At 42.3% G+C, this 10,783-nt stretch overlaps 1 pseudogene; it reads right to left on the bottom strand.

Annotated features, from left to right (window-relative positions):
- Positions 1 to 6,663: 6,663 nt before the first annotated feature.
- Positions 6,664 to 8,063, bottom strand: LOC121152798 (annotated as a pseudogene).
- Between the last annotated feature and the right edge of the window lie 2,720 nt (positions 8,064 to 10,783).

The following is a 10,783-nucleotide window of genomic DNA, read 5'->3' as shown; positions in this document are numbered from 1 at the left end:
TTCATATACAAATGAGATCTTTGCTGGGTACATTATTGTTGGTTGACAGTTGTTTTGCCTCAGGATTTGGAAAATCATTGCTCATTCTCTCTTTGCTTGTAAGGGCTCTTCAGAGAAGTCAGCAGTGATTCTGATTGGTTTTCCCCTGTATGTGATCTTTTCTCTGCTTCGAACTTGTCTCAGAATTCTTTCTTTGTCTTCGATGGAGTAGAACTTGAGCACCATGTGTCTGGGTGAAGATCTCTTTGGATCGTGTCTGTTGGGAGTTCTCTGTCCGTCCTGTATGTGGGCTGGATTCATGTTCCAAGTGTTCTGGAACTTTTCCTGTATAATTTTGTCTAGCACCGTTTGCATTCCTGATTTTCTTTCCAATCCTTTGGGAAGGCCCATGATCCGAATATTTGATTTTCTATGGTGATCTTTCATTTTTTGTATCATTTTATTAGCTTTGCTGAGGCTTGTCTCCAGCTGTTTAATGGGCTGAGTATCTTCATTTTATGTGTCTTCGTTTCACAGAAAACTTTCTTCAGCCATATTAATTCTGTTGGTCAAACTTTCAATTTTGAGTTCCAGGTCCTGAATTTTGTTTTTGACTTGTTGTATTTCGGTGACTATGTGGTTCTTGAAGTCTTCCCACTTCTTCTCATTGTCTCTGATGAATTTAGCATTATTTTTTAAATTCCTTGTCTGGTAAAGCTTCCATGTCTTCATCTGGCATCTCCAAAATAGATATTGGCTTTTGATCTTTTTTTGGTGGGGTACTGGCTCAGTCATCTGAGTTGTTGCTTTTTCTGATGCTTTTTCTCATTGTGTTATTTTTTCCACGTTCCGAGCGGGTTGTTGTGTTCCTTTGTGGATTCCTTCCAAGTTGCGTGATTCTTCTTGGTTGCTCGGTGTTTAGGGACGCTTCAAGCACTCTTCTCTGCAGGTTTCTGGCCTTCTGCTCTTCCTCAGCTATGTTTTGTCCCTCTTTTACCATGTTCTCCTCTATGCCTGCACTTCTCGGTCTGCCCTCTTCTTTTTCCTTGGTTAGCCAATATCTTGTATGTGCCAACATGGATAGCGTGTGGATGAGAGACTTTGTAGCCTTGATTTTCTTCTATTTGCTCTGGGTAAATATAGAGCGTGCGGTTCCACACCCTGCTACAATCTCACAAATGTGCTCCTCTGTTGGGAAACACCCTGCTGTTTCCTGCTTGCCTGCACCTCCACCCCGTTCAGCAGGCTCTGTTGAGCAATGCCTCTGCCTCTGGGTTTGGAGCTGAGCACAGCAGGGGGTTCTGCCCCAGTCTCCTGCCACCTGCTGCTCTTTCTGACTCTGAGTTGGGTTGGAAGGCTCTGTGGGCCAGGCCCTAGTGTGAGGCTGCTCTACCTGTTACACTCTCTCTAAGGCGCAGTCCCACTGTGAGACACACTGACATGGTCAAGCTATCCAGTGCCTCTGTCTGGATCAGTGATGTTGCCCCGCCTCTCTGCTAAGAGCAGAGCGCAGCAGGGGATTCCGCACAAGTCTCCAGCTTCTGGCTTGTGCCTTAGAATTTACAGTCTCAAGCTGGGTTAGGAAAGCTGGGCTCTGCTGGAATTTCCAGTTGCCTGCAGGTTGGAATCCGCATCCCCCAAGCTGGGTCAGAAAAGCTTGGGTTGTCCAGGCATAGTGAGGCTTCCTGGTGCACTCTCTCAGATGTGTTCTCCGGCTGTAAGGTTCACAGCCATGTCCCTGCTAACCCGCACCTCCATCTGGGATGGCGGACTCTGATTTGTGGTGCCCCACCTCTGGGCCTCAGGCCGAGCACAGCAGGAAACCCCGCAGCTAATCCACAGTTTGGAGCCAAATTTCTGTGACCCAGTCCCTGAGAGTCACTCCAGCCCCCTCTGCAATCTCTCAATGGTGCTGACCTATTGGAGGGCGTTCTGCTGGGACCCTCTCCCCTGCTTGTCCTCAACCTCTGCAGGGGTTGATGGCCCCTATGTTCAAACGTGTAGCCACCCTTAGGGTTTCCAGGGCTCCAGTAGTCTGTGGCTCCAGCTGGTGTGGGAACTTGTTTTTGCAGCTGCCCTTGTCTTCCCTGGATAGGCTAAGACTGTGCCGACCTTCCCCCTGCCTGGAACCGCAAATCACCAAGTCTTGCGCAGCATGCTGCCTTTCCTTCCTTTCTTTTTCTGATTGTCCCTTCAAGCTGTGTTGAGCTTCTTACTTCAGTGAAGTCTTCAGTGATCGGTCCTCACTCTTTGTTCCCCAACTTATACCAGCTCCTCGAGCTCGGCCATCTTCCATAAATTCTTCCATCCCCTGTTGATGCTGCGCCATTGTTTGTACCACCTTTCTCCCACTTCCACTTTGGAGTAAGTCCTAGGAATAGGGAGACACAAGGTGTCATGAAGACCTAGGCTGTTGTTGGTGCTGATTTTGTTGGAACATAAAATGTCAAAATCAGTATTATTTTTGATGGGGTATCAGTGCACAGACATCAGTGAATTCACTCCCAGCTAAATGCATGCACAGCTTAATGTTGTCTCTGCAGTCTCATAGCTTTTGCGATGTGCAAGTTAGTCAGCCCTCGGAGAATGACAAAGAGTCTCACTGGTAATGCAATCTGCAAAGAGAGTTTATTGTGCCAGCATGCTGGGGCCAGACCGCACTTGGGTCATTCAGGTCAGCCAAGCGGCGCGGTTGGATCCCTAACAGCTCAAGACAGAGGCTTATATAGGCCCTTTTGGACTGGGAAATACATCAAAAGTAACAACCTTAGACATGTTCATTTTTATTGCCTTCAGGCACAGGCAGCCTGTTCTGTTCCCATAGCCATTGTTTGTATGGCTCATCCCATTTTCACACCCTTATCTTCCTCCTGTTCCTGGGACAGGAGAAGAATTGTGCCCTTGCCCTGCTGCACCTGGGTTCACAAAGTTGCAGGACAACAAAGAACAGATTTATTGCTAAAGCCGAATCTTCCCAAAGTCCAGGCGCCTCCTGACCTAGCAAAGTAGCAGTTTTCTCTACGCAAAGGAACCTCACACTGCTCAACAATAACATTTTACCCACACTCTATCATGCATTCTATACAGAATGTTTCCTGTTGTGCCACTCGTGGAATTCTGCATCTGATGGCTATTAGATCAGGGTGCTTTCCAGACCTAATTTGGGTGGAACTTGGCTGCTCTGGCTGTCTGCGAAGTTCATATTGCCTTTCACTGACTGCTGCTAGGGTATCTGATCACTACAACAGCACATCATTGTCTCTGTTGCTTTCTCTTGTCATCCAGTCTCCAGGTACCTGTCTACCATCAGTCTGTCTTCTCTTATTTCCTGAAATGTGCCCTCTCTGCCTCTTTCTAATATTTCTCCATCTGTTTTCTTATCCTATTCTGTCATTTTAATTCTCAGAGACAGAATTGTATGCACTGGTTTGTTGCCTAGTGACTGTGACATCCAGAGCTGATCTGATCTGAATGCTGTCCATCTTTTGCCAGTAAGGATATCAAATAGAGCAACTGCTGTGGAAATAGTTTTTATTTTCTGAAACGATTAGGCCTAGAGATACCATGTAATCCAAGAATGCTATATTTGGTGATATTCTGAAGAGAACGGAAAAGTCTAACTGTAAAATCCATGTTCAGGTTCACCTCAACCAATTCTGAAACAGTCAAAAATAAAGATGTGAAATATTCATAAATTAACGAGTAGGAAAAGTGATGATATATACATACATACAATGCAACATGATGTAGCCATTATTATGATTCATATGCAAGACTCTTGATATAATATGCCATCTTAGTTCACATGTTGTTTGATCCTCTTCATGTGAACTGTCCAGAATGGGATGACGTATCAGAACAGAGCTCAACATATTAGTTTCCAGGAGGTGAGAGAATAAGCAATGTGGAACAGGAGTTTCTCTTGGAGTGATGTGCATACTTGAAATGAGATTGAGAGGTTGGTTGTCCAGCAATGTGAGGTTTGTAAGTTCTAGTGGTTGTTTCTTTTATGATTAATTCAAAATGGTGTTTGTTACTTGAAGTATGGAGAGAGAAAGAGAGAGAGAAAGAGAGAGAGAAAGAGAGAGAGAGAGAGAGAGAGAGAGAGAGAGAGAGAGAGAGAGAGTTTATATACCATTTCCACTTCCCAAATGGCATCAGCATCCAGGACTTCATGTGGCCAAATCCAGCAACCTGAAATCCCATCCAACTCTCCCATATGGGTATCATGAACCCTAGCACTTGGGCCATATTTTTCAGGTGAAAACACTAAAAAGTGGGGTGCTTGTTCAGAAATGTAACAGTGGGAGTTGAGCAGTTATTTCTGTGTGAAGCCAGTATTATAAATATTGACTTAATCTCTTATACCACAATGCTAGCCACTAAAATGTTTTGTTTATGATGTGTGAATTTCACCTCTATAGATTTTCTAATTTCTGATGCAAATGCTTACAAGGGCGTGATATCGTGGTGAGTCCTGCAAAAGTTCAGGTCTGTTTCTGATGGTTCTAGTGCTGTGTTTTTACTATAAAAACCCAAGATTCAGAGCCTGGCTTGTATTTTGATTACTTCCTTATTGCCTGAGAATTTCTAAGATTCTTTCCCTGGCGTAATCTCTTCTTTCTCATATTTCTGTGCACCCAGACTTGGGTATTTTTAATTTTTATTTAGAAGGTAGAATTAGAAGGCAAAATAGAGACCTTCTATTTTCTGCCTTCCTCTCCAAATGGCTGCAACAGCTGGGATTGAGGCACACGAATCTCCATAGCCAGAAGCTTCAAATGGGTTACCTATGTGCTTGCTAGTGCCTGTAGAATTGAACCATCTTCTATTGCCTTCTCAGATGCATTATCAGGGAGATGGATTAAATTTGGAATAGCTGAACTCAAAGAGTGTCCAAAAGGGATGCAGGCTCTATGGGTTGGATGATTACTTTGTTATACATTCTAAGCTTTCAGTTACTTGGATTGAATGTCACTGTGAATTTTCTGTTGCAGCTGTGATTGTTCACAAGTGGGACACTCTCTCCATCTAAGGTTTCCTAGGAAGAGAATGCATGGTCAACTCCTTAGATGTAGATAGAAATACACTGTGTTGTACATGCACTGGGACCACAACAGCCTGGCGAAGACCCAACACATGCAAGGAAACATCTATAAAACTTCTGGGGTTCTTGGAAGGAAGCAAAAGATGCCATTTGCTCCAAATACAGCCTGCACATGGCTAGGTGGACAGAAACAAGACTAGTAAGTCATTGGAGAGATTAAGTGTTGCAGGAGTCCTGCTCCAGCTGAGTTTGGAACTTGCGAAGGGTGCATGGATGAGGCGGAAAGGAAATAGACGGACTACTAGGATTCCATGATCATTGTGGACAATGCTACAAAGCTGTCCGCTTTATTTATATAGAACCAGTCAAACTCTGGCTCAGGCTCTTTATGTCATGGTCAAGTGGGTGTTTCTAAGGATAATTGTGCCATTTGTTTCACCTTAAAGCAGAATGTTATCCATCCTGGTGCCATGATTGGGAAAAAGTTCTCAATAGATGGTGCAAATCAATCAATAACACATTCCTACCACAATCCTCATTCTACAATTTAGTCTTGAATCAGTCAAGGAAGAAAGGACTTCACAGAAGGAGGGACCTAAAGGTCAAAGAAAGAGGGAAAGAATTGATTCCCACTACACCTGGGACAGAACACCCTCGATTAGCATATGGTCAATGGGGGAGGAAAACCCTAAGCATAGGCTTCTGCTATGCCCTTGATTATCATAGCATCAAAGCGGCAGCTAGCATCCTTGATAAGCATACTGTCAATGGATGCAGCCATGGCAGCAATAATGAAAAGATTTTTGGCTAAAAAACGGTATCAGCAACATCAGCTTCCAAGTTCACATTGATACTAAACATTTATTCCGCAGAGGCACAGACAATGCCTAAACAGATTACAGAAATCTCAGTGGGGTTCTCTGGTGTCCATGCAATGGGAGGCAGAGCTGTATTCAGGTGGTTGTAGAGACATCTTATGGGCCCTGCCAAACAGCTGGAAATTCCTTGCAGCCCTGCCTGCAATGGAACAATACACTTCACACCTTCCTGTCTAAAACACCCATCACATGGACCCCAGCAAAGTGTGGTCTTGCAATGTTGGATGCATTCAGAATATAACTATGGATGTTGTGAGCTATTGCAGGGTCTGAAGCAAAGGAGAGACATTACATGGTGGATGCCCTATCTGGTGGTTGACTAGGGGATGGACTATATAAGGCCAGGCTGGGGGGACTAATTAAGGTGAAGAAAGCATGGAGCTCTCAAGGAGGTAGGCGAAGTGCTGCTGTGAGCATATTGTTTTTTAAACAAGCCATACCGATACTACTACTGAAATTTCCATCATTTTGTAGTACATACTTATATTAAAAAAGAAAAAAAATTAAGAAAATGCATGTAATTTTTCACTGGACTGCTGAACCTTTTGTCTTTTTGTAATATACAAGTAATAAAGACACTGACTTTAGTGCTTGTGAAGCTAAGAAATCATCTCTACGAGACAGGTAGCAATCATGAGTTGTTATATGTTATTACTGAAGTGGAGAGGTTCAAGCCAATATTCACACTGCAGCGAATGAGAGGAAGAGGGACAAATTGCTGGGTTTTGGGAGCAGGGTGAAGTAAAAATGCAGCCGGCATTAGCAGGAACAGCATTTGCCGACTGGCTGGTCCTGAGGCTTTTCCAGGATTATGTCAATCATGTCTTCTCTGCTACTGCCCTGTGTGCTTTCCATTCCAGGCAAAACTGCTGCCACAAGTCAGAAGAGCTTCTTTACATTTATTTTGCTTTCTCACTAGTTTCAATAAACATGATATTTAGCTCATTTTCTGTCCTCTTTCCCTACTCAGTAGACACTTCTTGTCAACAAGATCTGTTTTAATTTCTACTAGCAGGATGATATCATCACTTCCTCTTTCTGTTCTGACATCATCAATCCATTTTGGGGTTTGCTGGAAGCAAGTAACATTTGTAACATTGTAAAGAACTATACCTGCAAAAGAATCAAGGATATGACTGAGAATGAGGTTATGCAAATATGCCTGGCCCACAGTATTCCACACATTAGCCTGATTTTTCTATCCTCCAAATACACTATTTTTGATTAAAAAAAAGAAAGAAAGAAAAAACAATGCCAATTGTTCCCTGATGTGTGATGTGTAAAATGTCATACATGCATTTGGTGATCAAGAATGTCTTTCCAATGTTCTACTCCCCCAGGACACCAGTTTGAATTTCCTCAGCAGAATCCAGAAATGTCCTTCTGTAGATATAATGGAGCCAGAGGAGCTGATGCTGTCTCAGCACAGAAGACTTCCCTGACTGATGCCTTCTCCCTCCGGTAGAACAGGAAGGAAGAAAGAAAGAAAGAAAGAAAGAAAGAAAGAAAGAAAGAAAGAAAGAAAGAAAGAAAGAAAGAAAGAAAGAAAGAAAGAAAGAAAGGAAGGAAGGAAGGAAGGAAGAAAGAAAGAAAGAAAGAAAGAAAGAAAGAAAGAAAGAAAGAAAGAAAGAGAGCAAGAGAGCAAGAGAGAAAGAAAGAAAGAAAGAAAGAAAGAAAGAAAGAAAGAAAGAAAGAAAGAAAGAAAGAAAGAAAGAAAGAAAGAAAAGAAGAAAAGAGAAGAAAAGAAAAGAAAAGAAGAAAAGTGGGGTTCCAGCTCAACATTTGGCACAAAGCCTGAGTAGGAGCAAGGCTGGAGGGCAGCAGCCTCCACTGCTTCCCTGCAGATTCACCTGCTAACATTGAATGAGGCCCACAACTTGAGGAGGAGGAGGGCAGTGTTGAAAAAACCAAGGCAGCTCTCAGGGTGTCCAAGGCAAGTTTCTGTCCCTGCCTCAGCACCCGGCATGGAGCCCAGTGGAGAGAGGCTGAGGGTGGAGGAGCGGCATCCTCAACTGCATCTAGGACCTCTCACACATAGCTTCCTAGCTCACACACCTGACTATTGCCACCATTGCAACAGCCCAGCTTGCCCACTGCACCTGCCTCTTGGTGCCACACAGAGCAGGGTCATAGCTTGCTACCTCTCTGGCCAACGACATGTTTGTGTCTCTATGGCTTCTTGTTTTAATTGCTTGGGAAAGACTCTCTTCCATTTGCTTGATTCCATGATAACAAAGTGTGTCAGAGACCATCTCCAGCTTACTTCAGAGTTTGCAAAGGATGCATGGATTAGCTAAAAGTCAAGAAGAGGTAGAAACTTGGACCACTATGATATGATGCTGGTATTGGACAACTCAAGAAAGTTCCCTTCATGATTTATACACAAATCTTCACAAGCTTTTGCACAACATTCAACTGTTTCCTTTTTACTTCATTTTAAAGAATGATTTCAAAAAATAACCCAAAAAAGCATCATTATTATTTTGCTTCAGGGAAAATATTTTCAGTAAGCTATTACTCTTTCAATCCTGCAGTCATCTGGGTAAAGCCAAGAACTCCACGGTTGGCAGCACATGTAGTTATGTAGTGACAGATGGTTTACTTTTATCCAAAATAAATTTTCACTAAACCTAAACTAATATTACTTAAAATATCAAAAATACAGAATTAAAAAGAAAGCTGATAAATGAAAAGAATTTATAAAGACATTATAAATTCTTTACTAAATTTTTAAATCAGTCTTATATTAATTAACATCACTTTACCTAGTACTGATTCAAGTGTTTTTTGTTTGTTTGTTTGCTTTATGTTAAATGACAATGAAAGAAATCAGGGCAACTAAGCCAATCTATGAACAGAAGGCTTTTAAAATAAACAACTTTTTATCTTTTTAAACTGTTTTCTTCCCCTATAGATAAGTACAAATATAAGGTACAAGCCGTAATCCATTGTTCTTTGAAGTTTCACACTTGTCTCCCTTTATAAGGTGCATCATATACTGTCTAATTTCCATGGTGAGAAGCTAAAATGTGTCATTTCATATGTTATCACAGTTGAAAGCTGCACAGTAAACAAACTCTATGTACCTTGATTATTGGCATCTGTTCCAAGATATTATTAAGCCCTTTCTTGAGGAAAATAATCCTTATATTAGAGCAAGCTCCAGGCCAAATAACAGGAACATAACAGGATATTGTGGAACATTGTGGGCTCAATTGCATTATTGTATGCTTTTAGTTGAGTATCATTAACTTAATTTCTAAAGATGCTTTTTACCATAATCTGATTGATCAGTTTCAGGTGTTATACCATTTACAAGAATCACTTCAAATTTGTAGGAAAGCACCAACACCAACCTCAGGAGAATTCCATGAAATATCAGAGAGGTGATCGAGTATCCATACAATGGGGTGAGGCAGCAATGAAGTAACCTGACACATTCTGCCGGGTCTAGCCAGGCAGCCAAGAACCCGTCATAGATTTGCTAACCGAAGAGCCATGCTCATTACACACCCATGTCATCCGACACAACTGCATGGCTTCCCTCAAAGGTGGGAACCAACACTGTTTCATTGCTGCTTATCTCCTGGGCTGCCATAAGGATTAAGAAAGGTGTGAGATATTTTTTAAGCCATGCAGTGCTGTGGAGAGGTGCAAGAGTTGCCTATCAGGAGAGAGAGACTGCAGGAGGAGTTGGAACATGAGCAGTAATGATAAAATCTTGCTAGTTTTTAGCTCAATAGATTCAGAGCAGTGCAAGGATGATAAAAAGGTATGGAAACCATCCATCAAATATACCTCCTACTGACTAGAAAATTGGATGGTATGTTTTTTTTTTTTCTATCCCTTGAGTCGCCAAGAAGAAATGCAGAGTTGTCTTTTTAAAGCTCCAAGTGTAGTCTATATTACCTAAGGTGACATAAGCCACAACCTTGGTAGACAACGTGGTTGAAGTCCATATGGACATGTGGCCTGTTCTCTTGTGTTTTTACGTCTTGCCCATTCTTGGGATACATAATCTTCTTGTAGATGGTGAACCAAATTGAATGAAATCTAATTAGTCAACTGCAGGCCTCTGAGTGCACAGAACACAGCCTGAATTGATGTAACCCAAGGCAGCTATGGTTTCATCTGATCCACGCTTCAGGAACTCTGTGCCAACAGAATTCTGTGGATCACCCCAATGTACAGTCATGGGGATTGAGCCCCTGATAGTTCCTCTTGCTATGGTAATAATCCGGGAAGATGCAATGTTCTCTGCATTGTCACAGAGAATGGTTATAAAGGGTCTAGCAACATTACCTGACTCAACCAACCTGATGACACCCACTGTGCTAGACACCCGAGGTATAACAGAGACTAAGAACCAGGGCATGGCTTTGAGATGCTTGTGATATGGTAATAAAAACTCAGGTGGAGCTGATGGTGGTGCAGGAGGGCAATGAGGACATTGACACAAATGAGTGCATGGGACTGATGATACCTGGAGGAGAGAGTGTTTGTTGTGTTAAAGGAGTTTGGTGAAGAATGATGCTACCAGTATGGTTTCTTTGTGCTTTGGGATTTGAGGGAGGAGTAGCCATCTATTGGCAGAGGGTCATTCTACTCAGAGGAAGCTTCATGAGTGAGATATCTTAGTGTGTGTTGTTTGTGTGGATTTCAGATTATTTATAGGTGGGCAACTGTAGAGACAGTGATAGTTTGGGGAGATTTACTATCACAGTTTCACTTGTGTTTCTGATGTAACCTAGTAAGTCAACAACATTGATTTTTTTTTTTTTTAGAATTGATTCACCACAGATATGAACCTCAGAGATAAACAAGGGGTGTGCAAGGTTTTTTGCCACCTGCCAAGTAGGAGAAAGTCACAGATTGCAGG

Source organism: Ochotona curzoniae, unplaced genomic scaffold (genome assembly GCF_017591425.1).
Source record: "Ochotona curzoniae isolate NIBS_2020 unplaced genomic scaffold, NIBS_Ocur_1.0 contig_2657, whole genome shotgun sequence".
NCBI lineage: Eukaryota > Metazoa > Chordata > Mammalia > Lagomorpha > Ochotonidae > Ochotona > Ochotona curzoniae.
This window is presented reverse-complemented; position numbering and strand designations above follow the sequence as displayed.